Consider the following 21823-nt stretch of genomic DNA (forward strand, 5'->3'; position numbering starts at 1 on the left):
CAGGCACAAACCAAAAGACCAAAACATTTTATCATATCAGGGTAATGCTCCAAGAAAAGATGCTTTGGAATTAACTTTGGCTCAGGAAAAACTTCCAACAGTCTATGGCGATGTTCAGATATTAGTGTATCTAGGTAGCTAATACTTTCCTTGGCTATTTGGGACTTTCTCGGATGTGTATACGAGGGGCGGTGGCTGCCCCTTGGCTTGGGATCTTGGGGGCGTATGGGGGGTTGCTCGCCGTGGGGTGGTGGCTTGGGCCATCTTCGGGCCCGGGGCAGCACTTGAGTTTACAGTAGCGGTTTTTTCACATACATTGGTCTACGATGCCCTGGCATGCTTTGGGTTGTGGGATAAAACTCTTACTGGGCTTAACCTTAGACACGTTGATCCCAAATACCTGTTTTAGGTTTTACCACCCACTCCTTCCCTCTGTCTACAGCCAACACCATTATACCTAAGCTTCACACTTGTCACCAGACTGGCTTGAGTACATAACACAATATACACAATATACTGTACACAACATACACAACTTCACACCTCACTCTCACTTTAAAATAATCAACTTTTGTCCACTCTTACCACCTTAGCAAAACAGCTCAGGCTTCTTCCGACTGAGGAATTTGGACAGTAACCCTCCCAGTCCACCAAGTACTGGAAGCCACGGCCCCACCTCCAAACATCCAGCAGCCGCTGCACAGTAAAGGCCGGGTGACCGTCAACCACTCAGGGAGGCGGAGGGGGCTCGGCCGAAGGATTAAGGGAGACATGGAAGGCAGGATGGACATTTACAAAAGGAGGCAGTTTGAGCCTCACCACAATATGATTAATAACCCTCTCATTTTCATAAAGGTCAATGTACCTGGGAGTGAGTTTCCTGGACTCAGTTTGTAGGGGAAGGTCACGTGTGGAAAGCCAGACCTTCTGACCAGGCTTATACTAGGGGCAGGAGAGTGTCGGTGGTCTGCAAGTTGCTGGTTCCTCACAGCAGTGCGCGAAAGAGCTGCTCTGACTTCATGCCAGATCGTACAAGCACGTTGAAAATGCTGCTGGATTGATGGGGGCGTTGAAAACCAGAGGCAGCCATGAAAGGAGACATACCAGTAGCAGAGGAGACCATGGAGTTGTGAGAGTATTCAATCCAAGGGAGATGTAGCGACCAGGAAGCTGGACGGTGAGCAGTGACACATCGGATGGCCGCTTCCAGCTCCTGATTTGCCCGCTCCGTCTGCCCATTAGTTTGCGGATGGGATCCAGAAGGTAAACTGGCTGCAGCCCCCACAGCACGACAGAAGGCCTTCCAAAGTTGAGAACAGAACTGCGGGCCTCGTTCTGAAATAATATCCTGTGGTATGCCATGGAGTCTGAAGACATGTTAAAAAAGCAAAGTAGCAGTCTCGAAGGCAGAGGGTAACTTTGGTAATGGGACAAAATGTACACACTTTGAAAACAATCCACAATGGTCAAAATGACTGAGTTACCTTCAGGTGAGGGAAGGCCAGTAACAAAATCCAATGCAATGTGGGACCAGAGACGGTGTGGAATCGGGAGTGGACGAAGCAGGCCAGCTGGAGCACGGTGGGACCATTTACTGCGGCACAGACCGAGCAAGCAGAAACAAACTCCTTGAAGCGCTGCTGGATTAAGGTAAGGGTGCGATGAAATTCAGGATGGCAGGAGATCCTGGATGAATAGCCCCACTGCAAATCTATAGATCTGGCTGATGGCGGCACAAACAAGCAGCCTGCAGGGCAGCCTTGAGGTGAGGGATGATATACAAGGGCCTCCTGGACAGATTTCTCCACTTCCCAACAGACTACCCCTACCCCACAAGTGGGACGTAAGATGGTTTCAGCAGGAGGTTCTTTATTATGAGAGGAAAATTGGCGGGACAATGCATCTGGCTTGAGATTTCTAGAACATGGACGGTAACTGAGTGTGAAGTCAAACCGGCCAAGGAATAGCGCCCAGCAAGCCTGGCGGAAATTTAGCCTGCGAGCAGAACATAGATAGAATAAATTCTTATGATCTGTCCATACCATGAATGGCTGTGCCGAGCCTTCCAGCCAGTGCCTCCACTCCTTTAGTGCGACAATGACTGCCAGCAATTCCCTGTTGTCAACCGTCCCAGTGCAGGGGAAAGTGTGTGTACAGCTTGTAACCGCATAGCCAAAACCCATTCGCTAAATTAAACGTACCGTTAGCCCCGGGTGTCTGAATGCGGTCACGTGTGTGTGTATGTTTTTACTTTCAACTTTATTTCTATCACCTGAGCTTATAATGTTTCTTGCTAAAGCAGAACCAACACTGACAAAATATTCATTCAATTCCTTTGAAGCTATGGTCAAACCGTTTATTGTCCTGTTCTTGGAGGTTAGGAAATGGTTTGGATATCTTGTTTTCCCAGCTCTGTGTCTAGTAATTTACTTCAATAGTTTCCATGTGTATTTAATGTTATCCTTGTTTATTTTCAGTACTATTACTGTAGTAAGCCCTTTTGCTGCCTCTTTTAATTCTTGTCAGTTTATATTTATATATCTTGTATTTGAGTTCTGCTTCATTTGTTCTCTTCTTTAAAAAGTCTTTATACAACACATTTTTTTTTCTTACATAAATTCAATATTTCACTTGTAAGCCAAGGTTTTTCAGCAGCTTTCTGGCTTACTACTTTCTTTATCAGAGGACTGTGTTTATTATCAAGATAAGTTATAATGGACAAAAATGTATCATATGCTTCATCTGTCACAGTCCGGTGTGGGTGTGGACCCAAATGCAAGGAGAGATGGAGGCAGGATAGAAGCATAATGTTCCTGGAACCAGTCCATGTTTTATTCTCAAAACAAACTTAAATCCAAGACAGGGGAGCAGGAACAGGGAGCAAGTCCAGACACAGCAGGACACGAGGAGGGCAACAATAAACCTGACAACATCAACGAACAAGCAACCACACTGTGACCAAGCACTCCACCAATAGTGGAGGAGGCCTGATTGGGAATGGGCCACACCTGGGTGAAAACAAGAGGGAGCTAATCAATCACCAACCAAGCACACAGACATCACTGGGGGGTGGAGCCACAAGCAGGAACACCTGAAACACAGACAAGAGTTAAACACATGACTAGACTGAACAAAGACAGAATAACTAAAAGAGAACCCCAAGGGCTAAAACCAACAGAACATGACATCATCAACATCTTTCACATAGATTTTACTCCAATCATGGCTCGAGATCTGGTTTAAATGAATAAATTGCATGTTCAGTTTTGTATCTAATAATTTTGTAATCCACAGCCCGTGTCTTTTCACTACTGCAGCTCTGTATAATTGCAAACACTCAGTTGTGTCATTTATAAGCAATCCACTATTTACTTTCTTGTTAATTACATTTGTAAAAATGTTTTCTATTAATGTGGCACTGCGTGTTGTAATTCTCAATAGATGGGCATAGACCTAAACTGTACATTGAATTTATGAATGAATTACAGCAGATAGATAGATAGATGTTCTTTATTTATTCCGCAGTGGAGAAATGTGCGTGGATGTGACAGATGGGTGCATGCGCGCGGCTGATTGTGTGTGAGACAGTGACCCGTGGAGGAGAGATGGACGCACGTCCAGCTTTTTTCTCTCTCTCCTGCGCACGCACACAAAAAACTGGAGCATTTTTTCATCTCCGCTGTGTTTTCTGTCCACATTTTCAGCAGCGATGATCTCGTCTACTATGCATATTCATTAGGAAGAAATGCCCAAAATGGGTTGAGAACGCATTGGGAAGCTCAGCGGCGGCGCACTCCTGATTCCCTGTTTTTTGTAGTCCTTAGTAGCATGGAATAATGTTTGCACTAGTTTTAATACCACTAAACCTTTAGTGAATCCGCCCTTTGAGTATCAGATTCCTGACAGCAAGGTAAGTTCTACTGTGAGTATGTAGTAACATTCTCCATGAACTGAACCTGTTTGCTGGCAGGTTTTGTCTTAGAAACCCTGGGTTTCTACCTGACTCCGCCCACCTGAACACCGCTTCTCAAGGAACACTTTAATGTACCTTGACTCTATTCTCTGACCACACATTTGTAACATCACACCCCACAGACGTGCGCTCACATTGTTACAAATGTTGTGCTGCTTTACGTTTTTTTGCAAACTGTAGTTTTCTTTAGAACATTGGGGGATGCAGAGCATTTAAGGAAAGGCTCTGTATGCAGGGTAATGAGAAAGGTTGATAGACAATAAAATGCCAACTGACGTCTTTTGTAAAGTTCCCTGGATACAAACCTGTGGCAAATGTAAAGAGGGCAATGTCATTTGGGAATAAAAAATCATAGCTGTCTTACTGTGGTTTTATTGCTGTTGTGGAGAGTTAAAGAACCGATAAGTAAATTATTTTAGCTAGTCAGGCTGGGACGATGTATTGACCTAATCAATGACGTTAATACGTAGCGTTAAAGATAGGGACTCCCGCGCTCCGGTGGAGTGGTGAGTATCAGTCATCATCTATCAGAGAAAAGTGTTTAGTTAAAACCTGTTAGTATTTAGTAAAAAAAGTGTGAGATCTTTTGAAAAAGCAATAATTCAAAATGAATGCCCTGCTGAACAATTTATGTTGTTATTGTTTGTTTGAAGGGAAAAGCTGAATAAAATGATTTTGGATTTTCATCTCAAACAAGTTTTTGGTATTTACTTTGAGTAAAACAATATTTTAATCTAGTGATTAATAAATTTTGTTTGAATAAGCAAAAAATATTGTTTGGTGTAGCCATACTGGTGTAACCCAGGTTAAGTGTTTATCAAAGTGAAAGCATGTTATAAACAACAGTAATAAAAAAGAATTAAATAAATGTGAAAAGAGTTATTAAATAGGTAAATATGATAAAATGTTTTAAAACGTTTTTCATATTTTATTTATTTATAAGAATTTGTTAAAAGTTTAAAACTGTTAATTTGTGGGTTATTTGTTCAATCTACTTTAATAATAATAATTAAAAAAAGAAAAGTGTATTTTCCTATTAAGCATGCAGCTGTGTGACCCATGTGATTAGCATCAGCCAACCGGATTGTTTCCCGGAAATGTACCTGCTAGGCGAGGGAGACATGCACGGAGCTGCTGCTGCATAAAAAGGAGAAAAGGAGACCAGGCAGAAACATACACGGAGCTTCTGCAGAATAGAGAGCAGTGAGAACACATACAGGCGGTGCTGCTGCGGGGAAGGAAGAAAGGAGAGCAGAGAACTAGTCTAAAAGTTGTTGGATTAGTATTTTTGCTTTCCAACCTGTTCCAGTGCGGAGATTGGTACCGTGATAAACGGAACTTGGTGAGTGAGAGAAATGTATTTTTTTTTTTTTATTTCATGTAAATGTAAAGCTATGGTAGCGTATTTATGTTGTTTTTGGTAAAATGTGAAGGTGTAAAGTGCATTTAAAAGCTAAATGAAGGCACAAACTCTGTTCGCTGTTCCGTCTTTCTGCTCGTGTCCGCCATTACGTGATGGCGGTGCTGCTTCAAAAAGCAACATTTATGGACAGAAATGCACATTATCGTTGTTTTAGAGCTACCCAGTGTTTTTATTTTATGTATTCATACCTATTTTATGTTGTGTATGATAGGCCATTTAGTGTGGGTTGAAAAATATCCAGCTAAAGTGAACTTTGAAGAAGACGTGTTTGAAACAAGATGGCGAGCCGCTCTCGAACCAGCCTTCGAACCACGTGGACCTTCTGAGCTGTGCATCTGCCTCGAGTGCTACGCCCTCTGCTGATAGGTGCATGGTTTTCATCTGAACTGGTAGGATTCACCCATACTTCTGCAACACTGCAGAGGATAAAGACTGAACTGCTAAGTCAGAGTGAAGGGAGAAGAGACTTTTTCTGTGAAATACAGATTTGATTCAGCCTTTTGCTGAATTCTTTTCATTTCTATTTTTTTGTATTTTTATTTTCCAATAATTGTAAAAGGGTATTTTACAATGGTGTTTGTTGTAAACAAACTGTCCAACTTAAAAGGTACCTAAATGTGATTTAAACTAATTAGTTAGCTTATGATACCTTGAACCACTTGAATAAAACTAACTTGAATAGAAAATTAACTAAAAGGTTGCAACCAGTAATTCTCAAAATAGATCTGAAACTGAATTAAACACAAAAAGGGTTTAACAAAAAGGGATTCACACAAAATTGTGATTTTTTTTTTTTCTTTTGTATGTTTTATGTTGTCATTGTTGTATGTCCTTATTCTTTATGTTTTTTCTAATACAAGCCGGCTATTTAAACTTATCCTCTGGTCTGTGGTCTTTTACTTACTTTTCTGTAGTGTTAAGCTGTGAATTTCTCCAGCAGTCGTACCTTACCAAATTTTTCTGGTCCATTCTTGTGTGATACACTATTAGATGATATTACCCTGTAATTACCCCACTAGGGTGTTACACTAGCAGATGGCTTTGTAAAATTATCATGCACGCACCGAACCATGCACGTTGAATGAGATATGATATGCATATCACCAGGGAACGTTACTTTAAAAAAGTAATTAGTTATAGTTACTCACTACTTGTTCCAAAAAGTAACTGCGTTAGTAACTGAATTACTCTATAATAAAAGTAACTCATTACCAAGAAAAGTTGCTATTTGTGTTAATGATAAAAAAAAAAAGTTGCTATATGTCAAAGAATTCAGGTTTTTTAGATGCGTGTGTCGTGAGGTGCTTCATTAAATATGAGTTGCTTACAACAGATGTGGACAAAGTCTTCACTCCTGGATATAATGAACACTTCACATGTACATTATTGCCTTTGACCACAATTAATTTAAAGTAGTGTTTGTATCGTCACCTTAAAAATGTCAACTTTTCATCAGACTGCTCCATGCTCACCATCTCTGCTGATTCATCAAATCTGTAGTGGTTGTGTGCGTGTGTGTCACGTGTGCTGGTTGGCTAAGGCGACAATCATAATCTCTCACCTTGTTTTTAACCCACCTCCTCACTACAGCTGTGTATGAAGCCAGGGATGCTTTCGGATAAAAGTTTATTCAATCAATACATGTAATGCACCGCATTTAACATTTAGTAACGAAAACAGCGTTGTAACAACGTAAAAAGTAGCTAGTTAGATTACCCCGTTACTGAAAAACAAACGCCGTTACCTAACGCTGTTATTTTAAACGCCGTTATGCCAAACACTGCATATAGCATATGATATGAATAAGATGATGGTTTTGTTTTTGTCAGTCATTGTCATATTGTGTGTTTGTTCCATAGGCTCTACTTAGGCATTTCCCTTTTTTTAAATTAATCTTCCTTTAGTTCAAAGACGCCACGCAAAGAGAGACACATTTATCAAAAAAAGAAGGAGCTGCGTGAGGCAGCTAAGGGTAGTGGATCACTGACCAGCTGGGTTAAAAAGGGCAAAGGTAAAAACAACAATACATAGTTTTTCAAGGTTGTTTTTAGATGAAGATACACTCAGGATTTATTAATTATTTACACTGTATATCAGTGGAAATCATTGTTCATACATCATTTCTTAATCCCAGATGAACAGAAAGAAAGTAATAGGTCCGATGAAGATGATATAGAGTCAGCAATAACAGGAGAAAATGAGCCAGAATCTATAGAAGATAGAATAAATTCAGAGGCAAGCATAAGGCAAGGCACAGTGTTGACAGGAGGACACATTGAGGAACATTCTCTACAAGTTTTTGAGGAAAGAGAAAGGCAAGAGACAGTAATTACACAAGGACACATTGAAGGACAAAAGATTTAAAAAGCAAGCACTGCATAATTATACCTGAAATGCAAGTACTTGTGGACATCCTGGAGCCAGCGTTCATTGAGAATGATCTCCGACAAAACTACAAGGGCAGTAGACCCCTTCCGTAACCACTCCTTTTTCCTGTCTTCCTCCAAGGGACCATGTTGACAGGGATCTAGGGACCACTCATGCTCTCCTGTGACATGGTGTAGAAGGCAAATCCACATGTCCTAAGAACAAGAACATAAGAGTTTGAACTTAGAAATGCAGGCTAGTGTATTTCTATGAGTTTGCTTTACTTTTACACCTAGTTGTTGCACATCATCCATCATTTTATTTCAAAATTGTAGGAAAATGCAATTGAAATTTGTAAAAATTAATACATTTTGCATGGAGTGACCACTAAAACTTGAAAACATATGCTGTAATTGGCCCATACTCGTCAATACAAAAATCAGTGCTAAGATGTAACAGCCAAAATCAGCTGTACACAGTATAGATGAGTGAATAATTGGATTACTCACAAAGAAGTCATCATAGTTTTCAGCCACCTTGCAGCAGTACCATAAATGATTGCAGATATCCTTGTTCCACTGCAAAAGGATGGAACAATCCCTTCGTTCTCCTGCCTAAATTAATACATAAATACATTACTTTGGAGAAAAATATACATGTCTGATAGTTGGGATGTCTTCATTTCTATAAAAACACTTACTGCTGGTATCTTCTTGCCCAGGTTTTTTTTACCCATGCCACATGTCTTTGTATTTCCCCTTCGCTGGATCTGTGTAATCAAAGTATAACAGGCAATGTAATAAAGTATACTGTCCAAATGTAATATTGATAAGGGTCAAGACAACATTTAATAATCCAAGTATTCATTTTGGTGAATGGGAATTATTGTGTTAATGTGCCTGAAATTAATTGCATAAGAATTATAAATATACACAGCTACCCACAGACAAAGGCCAAATAGCACGGACTTACTGAAGAGAGCAGATATCTGTGAATGTGGATCTGTGCACACTTCGGAGAGTTTAACTTCCTGGCGAAGCTTCCCAAAGCTCCTGATAAAGCCTTCCTTCTCCATTATTACAGAGCTTCTCTCTTTTGCTTGTCAATGTTGACAATTGACAAGTTCTCTTTGGTGTCATTTTCTATGATGGTGTAGGTGCAGTACTGTGCACAGAACCCAGGACTGTCCATACAACCATCAGCTATGAATAATGACAGATTCACAAAAAACAAGGATTTGTTATCAAACTTGATGACAACATTGTCAACACAGATTCATGACACATTTGCCAGTGATGCTTTCATTGACTATTGCACTTACCAAGTACTACAATGTTGTCCTTTGATTGCATCCTGAAAACAACTTCTGCTCTTTTGTCATTCCAAAAGTCTTTGATCGAATTAACACAGTACGAGTGTTGTATTCTGAAAAACGTTGACCGTGCTGTTCATAAATTTGAGGAGTAGTGCAACTTTGGCGTAGTTGTTTCCAGACAGGACTATATTTGATGTCAACATGAAGTCACTAGCTTGCATCCCGTACCAGAATGTAGGCTGAGAATTTCACTGCTAGACAGAACGATTGTTTGGACAAACCTGAAAGACAAAGAGTAAAAAAAAACAAGACCTTCATTTATTATAACTAACATTTTTGACATCACAAAAAAGTGGTACATTAAAGACAAGATTGTATTGCATAGTTTGAACATACCCATTGCATTATGACAGCTGTTCCTCTCAACTAGCTCTATATCTTGAATGGTCCAGGAGCCCCACATTCCGCAGAGGTCAGTGGGTCTTTTACTGTACACTTACTGATTGGCAGCACAAGATACTCTCCAAGCTGTTCCAAACAGACATGGTATGTGATGGAAGCATGATGACCGATGATGTCGTCTTCACTTTGTACATGGACTTTTTCTGGCACTGGTGGTGGTTTCATTGGCTCTGGGTCTACAATGTGTCCTCCATGCTGATGGACTGAAGAGCATCCAGGCACATTCTGCTTTTAATGACACCACCAGTCCTGTATGGATAGGAAAAGCGATGAGAAAAGAAAATAATGAAACAGAGCTTTTAGTTTGGAACTTACCGAATACATAAAGGTGGAATGTCATCAGCACTGTCAACATAGTCGCTATCCTCCTCTGTGGTTCCCTCTTCCTCTGAAGTTGAAACATCTCTTGTTTCCTCGCTTGGAGACCACGACCTGTCCTCTACCCAGTCAATACTATGTAGAAGACAATAAGTGTTAGTCAATGACACTCAAAACCTCACATAAAATGTATGACTAACACTAACAGTTTTTTATATGATTGAAATCATTTTCATCAATGTTGTCATGAATGTCCAGCGATGACATACTGAAAACAAATGATAGAGAAATACAAATTTTGAAGTCACACATTTCCAAAGTTTGTGTGGTTAAAAAAATGCATACACAAGGTATTGTTAACAAGATGAATTGAGGGTCATTACTTTTGATTACTTACCTTGCTTCCAAAACTTGAATAGCAGTTTCCTCACCTTCACAGAAATAAATACCCTCCACAGCAAAGTCATCATCTCTGTATAAAATCAAAAAAATAAATAGAAGAGATGTTTAAAATATATATAAATTGTCCCAAGTTCTGCATTATTATAATGCCTACATACCATCTAAAAACATACAATGAATCCCACAGAAGCTGTTACATAAAATCAATTAGGCAATATACACAATCATTTTCTTACCTGTCAGAGTGCCTCACCAACAATGCTGGGTGGGTATTGAATCTGTGGTCATCCGACATTCGGCTGGTGTAGATGTTGTAGCCAAAGAACTTGCCTGATATCTGTATGAAAACAGTACACAATTTTGTCAGGTACTCTCCTAACACGTCGTCAGATGGGGGTTAACAATATTTTAAATTTACAAAAAGCAGGCTTAAAGACAGTGTTTTAACAAGCTGCACCCAGCATATGATCCATAAAGCATCAGTGATTTTCAGTGGAAGATTTTGCATTTTACACATTATGAAATTGGCCCAGTTGCAGAGGATAGACATTACTGTTGTGAATAGTCAACATTACTGTCCAACAAACCAACAGAAATAAATCATGTCAACATGAGAAGTTACAAAACAAACCAGTAACATTAGAAATATTATCGGAAACAAGCTAACGTTAGCACTAGCATCGGAAGCAAGCTAACGTTAGCCCGACTGCAAGTCTGCAACATCACAGTAATATAAAATGCACTACGGAATAACAGTGTAACAAGAACAAATCAAACATGATGTAAAACCAGCAGGTTTAATTACCTATCAAGCAGAAAAGTAGCCAACTCTGCGTCTGTTTTTAGTCCTTCCAATTCACGAAGCTCCCTCCACCTCTGAAAAGCCAGTCCGATGTTGACTGCAGAGAAACTGCCCTCAAGGCTCTTAGAAAGGTCCTATCAGCTGTCATGCAGTTTTTGGAGGAAATGACCCAACAAAGTTCCCCTGACCCCTCAGCAGGTGATGCAGCAATGAAGCATTGAAGTGACTGCCACTGCAGCTGATGCATGGCAACAAAAAGAAATGGACCTGGCTGCAGCTTACAACATTGTGGCTGGAGATAGCATTTGAGAATGTTTATAATGGAACATCAGAGAAGGCAGCATCTGTGGGTCTGGACCCCCCTCAAGAAATCCCAGGACAAGGAAGGAGGAGGAAAGTCCCAGCAAAGTACCAGGTTGTTGCCACATCAGCTACTGCTGATCACACATTCCAATCTTTGCAAGTCTATTATCGTGCCAAATATTATGCTTTTGAGGACACCATGACACAGGAACTCCAGAAAAGATTTTAAGAAGGAGGCAATGCTACGTGGGAAATTTTAAATGATTTTCACTGTTTAACTGTTGCAGACAATTGGAGAAGAGAAATTGTTCCTACTGAGGCACTTGGAGCTCTGAGGAAGCCCTGCCACTTCTACAGTATTGATGACCAGGACAAATTGAAGACCGAGCTTCACTGTTCCTTTTCTGGCTTTTCAACCTCCAATGTGTCATATTTACTATCTGTGATCAAGCAAAAAAAATGCTAATCTTGTTTTCCCTACCATGACTGAACTCATTAAGCTCTGTGGGACTCTCCCAGTCTCAACAGCAACAGTAGAACGGTCATTCTCCAAGCTTAAGCTGGTCAAAACAAAACTTTGCAGCCTTTGTATGAAGGACAGGTTGTCAGATCTTCTTTTGCTCGCAAATGAAAAAGATGTGCCAATCAACAAAAGTGAGGTCATAGACATATTTAAAGACATGACCATGACCGAATGTTGTTATTCTTTAATACTTTTATATATTCTGTTTAATCTATTAAAATGACTGAAACTCAGCTACTACAAGCTCAGGTGTTGCTAATTTACTTTTGCCAGTGACCATATTTGCCAGTGATACTGTTGGAAATCAGGGCTGCTCCACTTTTCCTTCTCTATTGTTTTTTTATTCAATGATTTTATTTTCCTTTAACTTGGTACCCAGAAGTCAAAGGCTACCATTAGAACAGATCTACACTTACAGCAGGAGCTCAAGGACCTGAAAGAAGATAACACTAAATTGAAGGATATCATTCATATCATTAAATGAACCTTTAACTACTAACATACTTCATTTCAAAATGACTAAACACACTATTGACTATACTGTAAGTTACTCTTTTAAAGACAAGAGGCATAAAAACAAGTTTTTATTTTTTGTTGACTGTGTCTATATGTGCTAGACCTTCTAATGAGCATGAGGAAGATAATTTATATGGATAGACCTCCCAAGAAACCCAGGTTGGAGTTTACTACACCTTCACTGGCCCTACCAGGTTCTCTGCAGTCCAGGCCCAGTTTTCCATCTGGTACTTCAGCACTGTCCCTTCCCAGATCAACACTGTCCAATTCCACGTCTGCATCTCCATCACTTCCAGTGTCCTATTCTTCTAAGGTTCTTCTAAGGTAACTGTCTTTTAAGAATTAAGAAATTCAGTACATAAAATAGATCTACTGTTTCTTCAGACCTCCTGATGAGTATGGCAAATCTTATTTGATGTTACTGTATGTGTAAAGAACGTGGGGCTTGAAAAATCATACATTTTCTACTTTAAATGCTAACCTTATGTCCTTTTCCTAGCAGGTGGAGATCCATCCTGGGACTGGTGTGATGGTTGAGAAACTTCCATGTGCCTATGCCCTCAATGCAAATTCTACAACAGTATTTGTAAGGCATCTGCTCACAGCAGTCTTCTGATGGAAATACTGCTGGTGAGCAACCTTCGCGGGAATAAATGCGGCGAAGGAGACACTCGTCTTCCACTCGACAAAAAAAAAAAAAATTGGATGCAATTTACAGTAAGTTTGTACTTTTTCGGTTACTGCTCCTCAGTAGTTTCTGTTTGTGTATTTTCTGATTTTGCGCTTCTACTCTAAATCTGCACTTTATTTGGTTTCTTATTTAAATGCAACACTTGAAAGGTGGCCAGAGACCCAACTCTCCAGCATTGGAAGCATCATCAATGCCAAGATCATAGAGCTACGCTCTAAAAGTAAAAACTTTGCTGTGTCCACAGCTGCCCATTAAACTGTTTTGTATGCAACACGATTCACACAAATACCTCATATAGGCTCTGGCCCTGAGTAAATGCTGGTACTGACGACTGTTCACTGATGTTAAGTATGCATTTGACCTTATATACACTGACTTAAGAGGGTAGAGGATGCCTTGAGCATGAGGTTGATTGAATTTGCACTCTAAGATAAATTTGCTTAAAACAATTACACAGACACACTTCCTGTTCCTCCTTTGTTTGAATGTTAAGGGCTAAATGAGGTGTGTACAGTGCACATTTTTTTAATGGCAGTAGTTTGTTGTTAACATCATTCCCTTAAAAGAAGAGGATTACAAATGAATGTCCTTGTAGAGGTTAGATCGGGCCTAAAATATCCAGTCCGACCCGGGCTCGCCGGCATAAAACCCGACCCAACCCAAGCCCGACCCATTAACTTAAATTGTAGGTCCGAGCCCAAAGCAAACCAGATGTAAATTATTTTATTGAACGTATTGCAGCCGGTAGTTTAGTAGCGCAGTGCCTCGCACACACACTCACCGCAGCCCAAGAGGTATTTTAATGACGTGACTCGAGCCGTTATCACAGTTTTACAGGCTTTAATAGAAATAACAATCAAACACACAAAGAACCGTCTTACACTCACACTACCGTGAGAACAGAATTGTTCACTCTTTTCCCCGCTTATGCCCGCTCTTTACCCAGCCTCCCAGCCAATCAACACTCAGAACACATGTTCTGGCACACATTGGCAGAGAAAGCTGCACATAACCATGATGCCTTTTCAGCCATGGGAAATCTCAGCATCAGTTAACCACTGAATACACTCAAGTGCAACATAACCAGAACATAGAACCCAGTCCGTTACAGTATGGAGACCAGACAGGGCGACCCGTGCGTGGAGCACAGACCTGACTGAAGCATGAAATAATATTTGTTCACTGCGCTCCAGCAGCAAGTGAGGAATGAACAAAATCATTCAGTGAACAACTAAACGCAACACAACGCCGTCAATATCCCATCCCACTACTAGCAGAAATCACTTTAGAAATGATACCACAACAATATAGAAGTGTAATATATTAATATAAATATTAATGTAATAGAGATTTAAAAAAAATAAATAAAAGTTAAAAATGAAGCCCGAGCCCGGTCCAAACTTTGGTCGGGCTCGGACTAAGAATCTAAACTCTATGTCCTTGACATGTTTGTAGGCATGCCATATGTTCAAATATAATAAAGACTTTTGAAATAAAACAGCCCTGCTTTCAATATTACAGATTTAAACAAACTGTATCTACATCAGAAAAAAGTGTTTGGTTGCTGATTAAGCAAACCATTTCTTGCATGTTTTAAAATTCATTTTGCTGTGATTACGGACAAGATGAGTTTAGTGACAGATTAATTTAATTTTAAAATGGTTATAGTTTATTTTTACTGTAGAAACTCATACCTGATAAGTATATATTGCACAGTTCATCGGCCAATTTTTGCGTGTTTTACGTGGATCAGCATCGGCCGATGCGCGCTGCTGCATTCGCAGATCCGCTTTGTATACAGATCGGCTGCCACAGGCTACTCTGTGTTATGTTTAATTTGAACAATAGTATGACAAGTTTTTAAATTGTCATACAATAAATTCCACAAGCTAATCCCAGTCACAACAAAACCTCTCTGTTGGAGTGAAGTGCGAGCAAATGGTACACAAAAGTTCCCTTTCCTCCTTCTGTTTTCATCTGCGATTAGTATAAATCTATTATAAATGTGCTCAGGAACTAGTTTATTTTTGATTTTCCACATGGCCAAGACCATTTTTCACTGGACAAAATCTGCAAATTTCAAAATATTACCTTCAATGAAAAGTTCATTAGTGTGGTGTCTTGGACCTTTGTGATTTATAATTCTTATGGCTTTCTTTTGGAGCAGGAAAACTTGGTCAGTAAAACTTTTGCATGCATTATCCCAGATCTCAATACAATATGTGAAGTATGGGACAACTAGGGATGTATAAATTCTAAACAATGCTCTTTCATCAAAAGTATACTTTACTTTATGTAATATGCCAATACATTTACATATTTTTTTTTCATGTATTCAATGTGACTTTTACAATTAATTTTATCATCTAGCATGACTCCCAAAAATTTTATTTCTGAAATATTTTCAATAGCTGTATCGCCGATGGTAATCTTCTGATCCCCATGCCTTTTTGTCCCAAAAATCAAACTTTTTGTTTTTTTTTCCAATTTAAACACAAATCATTCCTGTCAAACCATGTTTTTAAATATGTCATTTCAGTTCCCATATTACTGATTAGTGTTTCTGGATCAGATCTGGTTTTGTACACGGTAGTGTCGTCTGCAAATAAAAGAAAATCCATGTTTTTGCTAATCTGATAATTGTCATTGATAAATAAGATGAAAAGTTTTGGCCCAATTACTGAACCTTGTGGAATTCCTGATATTATTGCTTTACACTCAGATTTCTGATTGTTTATTTGAACATATTGTTGTCTGTTGTTTAGATAGCTTTCCAACCATTTATACATCTGCCCTCATACCGTAATTATTTAGTTTTGCCAACAATAATTTATGATTTACAGTATCAAATGCTTTCTGTAAATCTACAACAATACTAACTATATATTGATTTTTATCAATTGCTGCTAATGTTTCATCTGTTAAATCATCAAATAGATTGAAGATGGACAATTTAAATGTGTTATGAGATACTATAAAATATAAATCATTTTGAAATTTTCAGGATTTTTGTATTTCAATTTTCTATTTTTTTTATGGTTATTGCTGATGTTAGATAGAATTACATTACTAGATCACAGTAATACATTTTACACATGCAAAAGCCTCCCTTTACTTGAGAAATGTAAAAAACAAAAAATAGAAGTCAATTACAATACTCAAACATCCTGCCTTCTATGAGAACTGAAAGCATCCATATACAGAAAAAATAAAAGTTTTGAGTTATTATTGTATTTATGTGTCCATTAAAAAAGGATGGCATTGTTTGTCTTAGTTAGCAGAGGTTTGTCATAATGCAAATTAAACTGTACACATTTTAAATGTAGATTTGAAGGTTTTGTGTCGATTGTTACATAGAAATCATTCTCTGACCAAATTTTGTTATAAATCCATGTATCATATTTCATATTTGCCAAAGTACGTGACCCGGAAGTGTACTCTCATCTGACGCTAACGGCTATGCTAACAGCAGTTCGGTATGATAAGATCGCTGCTTCCAACTGTGAATCCAAAACGTGTCCTTTTCGCTTTAGCTGGTGTTGGACACAGAACCTCCTCATGGACATTTCGGAGGATTTAGAGACTCTAAGTGTTGCAGAGCTCAAGATATCGCGGAATGTGTAACGCTTCACTTCCGGGCCACGTACTTTGACCAATCGGTAATGGAAAAAATAAATAAAGGTGTTTGTTTTCCATTTTTTGTTTTCTGTACTGAAGCAAAAGGGCTGGAATTTGAAAAACAAGGCGTTTTCCGTTTTTTTCATTTTGGTTTTGGAAACAAATATCAAATAATTGTTTTTTTCATGTTTTTGTTACATAACGATGAACAAATAATACACGGATTCGTGTACCCTTCGTTCTTTCATTATTTAGTTTCAAAACCAAATTTCAAAAATATGGATTGTTTTTCTGTTGTATTAATTTAAAACCAGAAACTGGAAAACCAAATTCCAAAAAAAAAACAAAAAACGATGCATTTCTGATTTACTTTAAGATAAAAAAAAATTGTTTTGTTTCTGTCTTTTTTAAAAAGTACAGTTGATTCTATATCTAGACCGGAAAATATCTGGTTTTGAAACGAAATAACCGAAGAATTATTGTTGTAGAATTAAAGCTACTTTTTCCAAATGAACCTTGTTCACTCACTGATGCTTAATGTTTTTAACTTTTTTTTTCAGATGCATGTTTCAATTTTCAAAAAAGACGTCAAACCTGAGGTGAGCTGCTACACAACGTGCTGCAAGCAGTATCACTGCCCCATTTGCCCAAAACTACAGTCATTTAAGTTACATAAATTGGAGAAGCACTTTGATGCCCTTGTGAAAAATGCAATAACATTTTAACTGAATGTAGCAGGATGGAGTCTGCTGCCTCCCCAGCTGGCGCGCTGATTAGTGGGCGGTGCCCCTGACAGCGCTGCGTACTTATGGCTCTGCACACACCCCTGCTGATGACTTCCTGCTTGGTAGATGTAGCGGAGTGGCTTGGTGACGTAAGGCTGCAGTGATCTGCTTTAAGCAAGTTTCTCCGGCATCTACTGGGAGTTTGGCACCGCTCCCGAGGTGAGCATGGTTTGTTCTGCTTCCTCTTCCGATCACTGGCACGCACGGACACTCAGTTCATGTGGTGTGTCTGCAGCACGGAGCGCATTGGAAAGCGGATGGTCTGGCGGACACGCTGCTTCTGTCTGGCTCGGCACGAATCTACCACCGTCTCCGAGGTAGGCTTGCTCGTTCTCCCGTGGCTGCTCCGTGTTATAAGTTCAGCACCAACATGGGCTTTATTTTTAGTCTAGCTCTCTGTGCAGCGTGAGCCGCTATTATCGCGGCTCCTGACTCCTCCCACTCCAGCTTACCGTCTGTAAGTGTTGAACTCATAAATAACATCATTGCTAGACTTGGTTCCTGAAGTTTAAATGTTTTGTTTTAGGCTCAAAGCCGCTGTGTGCAGCCCCTTAAAACCGGCTGCCACTCCCCCTCAGACCTGCTGTTTTGCTGCGCTGTCGTACGGCCGGAGTTGGATCTCTTCATCTCCAGGGTTCACTTATATCAGCATTATGAGATTGGCTGGTGTTTAATGCAACTGTCTTTTGGTGGTTTTAATCCACATTGGCTCCGTTTTTAATATTATTGTTGTGTGTGTGGGTGTTTTATCCTCTGTTTTCACTATAGTCTGTTCAGGGATCAGCCCTCCGCACCTGCCCGATTGGCCCATCCCTCCAGGGGGCAACAGGCTAAGTGTTATTTTGTCATTGTCTGTGTCTGCATTGTATGTTTATATTTTAGTGTTTCGTCTGTCTTGCCAAGAGAGTTGTTGGTTTCTTGAGTTGTCATTATTTCCTGATATACATTGGTTTTTGTATTTTTATTTCTTTCTCATGTTAATTTTGATGTCCTATTGCTGGGTGTATTAATTGTTTCTCTTTTGTCTGACAGGAGCTGCGGGCCTCTGGTGCGTGGCAGCCAGAACCCCTGGTGGTGGTGTTTCCAACCTCGTGTGGTGTCCTTGGTTTGGTGTGTCACGTGGTGTTTTAGGTTGTGCCCTTGTTCCCCCCCTGGCTGCCGCGGTAAGTCCACCTACGCTCTTCTCATCATCAATGGTGACCTGGTGGAGAAAGTATGGTCCTTCAGGTTCCTGGGTGTTCACATCCAGGAGGAGCTCTCCTGCGCCACCACCAGACCCATCCTCTCTGACCCCTCCCACCCTGCTCCCCTCTGAAGGAGATATGGATCAATCAAAGCTCCACCTCAACAGTTTGTATCCCTGGACCATGAGAACCCTGAACAAAAAATAACCTTTTTCCTCGCATGACTCAAACTACATGTGCAATAATCTACATCAAAGTGTAATACACTGAGCCATATTTATTTATCTCCTAACTGGTCACTTTATATTTTAATATTGTGTGTATTGTAATGTATATAGTTTGCTGAGTAGTTTTTTAGTATTATATTTATACGTCTTACCTTTTCCAGTATTTTTTTTAAGTGTGTGTTTTATGTCATTATTGGAGATCACCTTAATATTGTACATATGTACAATGACAATAAAAGCTTCTATTCTAAAAGGGAGTTTTTTCTCCACTGTAGCTGATGCTTGTTTATGTAAAATTGTTGATTTTTCTTAATTTTATATTTTGTTATGAGCACTATGATGTGACTTTTTCTTTTAGTTGGCTTTTTATAAATAAAGCTGAGTTAAAATTGAATTAAATGAAGACAAAACATGTCTTAAGTTCCATCATGTTTACAGCCCATTGTATTTGTTTAATATTGTTTTGTGTTGATCTTACATAACTTAATTTGTACTTTTTTTGACATCACTAAATATTGCCTTTTGTCAACCACTTATTTGTCTTTAGTCAGCAAATTATGATCCATATTACTTATAACTTAAACAATACTGGTTTGATGCTTCTTTGGAACTAATTTATAGAAGGATTTTTGTAACATTTACTGTTAGTGCTCGCCAAGGTAAGTTTTAGTGGTTCAAAAGTAAATGTATTTGTATTTGGCATTGTATATTTAATAGGTTACAAACAGTATGCCTATTCACAACTGTAACAAAATATAATTTTTTGTATATTTTACTGATGTCAATATTAGATTTGATACATATAGCAATAACTTTATTCCTTGAGGTCTACTTTTACTAGATCTGAGCTACAAGCTGTGCTTTTACTTAAAGACAATATACAGTAATTATCAAGCCATGTGATTCTGCATCTGGTTAATTATTTCTAGTGTAATGTTAATGCAGATGTGCATAAATTATGAGCACATGACACCATCCTAGTAAAACCTTAAAATTGCAATTTAAAAAAAAAAAACAAACATATGTAAAACATTAACACAAATTGTATAATGTAAAACCACGTCTTGAACGTTTTGATATTGTTTCATAAAACAATTAGCTCTGGGCTGTAAGAATTACTTTAATCACAAAAAATATGACAGTTATCATAAAACGGACCTAATGAGATATTTTACCTTCATGTGTTGTACTGGCGGGGGTGGGGTTATGGTATGGGCAGGTGTATGTTATGGACAACAAACACAGGTGCATGTTATTGATGGCATTTTGAGATCCTGAGGCCCTTTTAAAGCAGTGACTTGTGACGCTGCTCTTGGAAGCGATAGGTCACGGGTTCGCGTCCCGCTTCAGTGTTTTTTTATGACATTTTTTAGGACGTATAGATGACTCTGGCGACAATATTACATTAAAAATCATTATAAATGATGCGATATCAAGCGGCATTTACTGTCTTTATATCCAGTGTAACAGGAGGACTCTATGCAGACATCCTATGCTGCTGTCACGTTTCCTCAGACACATTTTATTCATATTATTCACCGCTCGTCACGTCACTGAAGCAATAAAGTGATGAAGCGACCAAAAAGTGTGACTAATTACGGGTGATTTATGCCACTATAATCACTGAAGACTGAACACACCTTTAGAACAGGATCATATTCCTCAAACAAGGGCTTATTTCACCCATTAGGGTGAATAAATCACTATTTTCCGGGTGGTTGCCATGGCAGCTCGACTCATCTTCCATCCATTGATGATGGCTTTTTATCGCGCGCGTGCACGTAAGTAACCCAAGGTTGACATACGCAGGGTTTATTAACCCACTTCATACCAGCTTTAATGGAATCAGATACCCAGAGTTTCCCATCGCGGGGTATGTTGACCCAGAGTTTATGGATAGACTCAGAGTTTGTTAACCCTCCTTTATGGGCTGCGGTGCGTAAGGTATTTTAATGATGTGACTCGAGCCGTTATTACAGTTTTACAGGCTTTAATGGAGGTCGTAGTGACACGCCAAAAATAAACAATCAAACACACAAAGAACCCTCTTACACCGCCGTCAATATCCCGTCCCACTACTCGCATAAATCACTTTAGAAATGATACCACAACAATATAGAAGTGTTTTTGTGTTAATTAAAAAAAAAAAAAAAAAAGTTAAAAATGAAGCCCGAGCACGGCCCAAACTCAGACCAAGAGTTTAAACTCTAGTACTGAGTGAATTGAAGCTACAGTTAACACTAGTTTCTCTGCTTCTGTGAGCCACACTGAGTCATTCAACTGGGAACAGGTTTATGACTTCTTGGACTGTTCTCTAAAGCTTTGCCTTGTGTCTTATTTCTGAATGTTTCACTGTTGTGGGACTAATAAAAAATTATCTAATGTGAGAAGAATCCATGGAAATGATCAGCTCCATCACTCCAGTTACAAAGAACAATATCCTTATTAATAAAGGATTTCTGCAGTTTCACTGTTTAAACTACTTCTAATAACACTGATTATTACTCACCATATTGCTTCAATATTAGTTTGTTTATCTAATATCTACCTGTATTAATCTTCCTTGCTTTTTCTTAAACTCAATTACTCAGTTTACAGAGGAACCTTCAAATCTGCCACCCACCCACTTCCTGTTCTTAGATCTATCCAGTGGCACCTCTTCATGTTCTTCCCGTGGGAACCATGTGTGTTTGATGGATGATTATGTGCTATCCAATGAAAAGCTCTCCCTCTCTCTGACATGTTCTCTGTTCAAAAAAATCCAGCACAGACAATAACACGTCTTTATTCAAAAGAATAAAGCTTGACTGGACATTTGATATCATTACATTTACACATTGAGTCAAACTTCATTACAAAGTATCAAAGGAGTTTTAAGAAGATCTTTAGGATTTATCATGCCTTGTAGTTGTGG

The 21823-nt window shown here is 39.0% G+C and overlaps 2 long non-coding RNA genes across 3 annotated transcripts; one reads left to right on the forward strand and one right to left on the reverse strand.

Annotated features, from left to right (window-relative positions):
- Window positions 1-8471: 8471 nt before the first annotated feature.
- LOC114479379 (uncharacterized) lies at window positions 8472-9264 on the reverse strand. Its single transcript, XR_003675986.1, has 3 exons — window positions 9085-9264; window positions 8736-8965; window positions 8472-8532 (listed from the first exon to the last, which is right to left on the reverse strand). It is a non-coding gene; the product is annotated as an uncharacterized LOC114479379 (long non-coding RNA).
- Window positions 9265-17547: 8283 nt separating this feature from the next.
- LOC114479375 (uncharacterized) lies at window positions 17548-18948 on the forward strand. 2 transcript variants are annotated; one of them, XR_003675982.1, is made up of 5 exons: window positions 17548-17657; window positions 17734-17815; window positions 17886-17955; window positions 18025-18661; window positions 18748-18948. It is a non-coding gene; the product is annotated as an uncharacterized LOC114479375 (long non-coding RNA). The 2 variants fall into 2 exon arrangements; XR_003675981.1 differs by having other exon boundaries at window positions 18025-18948.
- The last annotated feature ends 2875 nt before the right edge of the window (window positions 18949-21823 follow it).

The sequence above is a fragment of the Gouania willdenowi genome, chromosome 17 (genome assembly GCF_900634775.1).
Source record: "Gouania willdenowi chromosome 17, fGouWil2.1, whole genome shotgun sequence".
Lineage (NCBI taxonomy): Eukaryota > Metazoa > Chordata > Actinopteri > Blenniiformes > Gobiesocidae > Gouania > Gouania willdenowi.